Here is a 548-nt window from a genome sequence, read left to right on the forward strand (position 1 = left end):
GAAAGAAGGAAAAGACAGGAGCAGAATGGAGAAAATGAATGAGAGAAACAGAGTCGGGGAGGAGGAGCGCCACCTGGTGGCAGATCGCGCCACCTGCACTCTCCCCGCCGCAGCGCAGACCCGGGCCGTTTACGATACAGGCCTGACCTCCAGCGCTGAAGCGGTCATTGGCACATACTGGACGCTTATAATAACGATATTCATTGAGCAACAACTCTGAGGAGTTTTTTTTTAATATGGAACACTTCAGGAATTTGCGTGTCATCCTTACTCAGGGGCCATGCTAATCTCTGTATCATTCCAATTTTAGTCTATGTGCTGCCGAGGTGAGCACCTGAGGGTTTTTTAAATTAATAGTTGATTTTTGAACAGTTTTACATTTTCAGAAAAATTGAGCATCTGGTACAGGGAGTTCCCACGTACCCTCCCCCCAGTATACACACTTTCTCCTATTAATAAGACCTTGCATTAGTATGTTACATTGGGTGCAGTTAATGAACCAATATTGACGCATTAGTATTAACCAAATTTCATAATTTAATGTTCAT

At 43.8% G+C, this 548-nt stretch overlaps 1 non-coding gene across 1 annotated transcript; it reads right to left on the minus strand.

The window, feature by feature from the left end:
• Positions 1-230: 230 nt before the first annotated feature.
• LOC132504593 (U6 spliceosomal RNA) lies at positions 231-334 on the minus strand. Its single transcript, XR_009534979.1, has one exon. It is a non-coding gene; the product is annotated as a U6 spliceosomal RNA (small nuclear RNA).
• Positions 335-548: the final 214 nt, after the last annotated feature.

Source organism: Lagenorhynchus albirostris, chromosome 14 (genome assembly GCF_949774975.1).
Source record: "Lagenorhynchus albirostris chromosome 14, mLagAlb1.1, whole genome shotgun sequence".
Classification (NCBI taxonomy): domain Eukaryota; kingdom Metazoa; phylum Chordata; class Mammalia; order Artiodactyla; family Delphinidae; genus Lagenorhynchus; species Lagenorhynchus albirostris.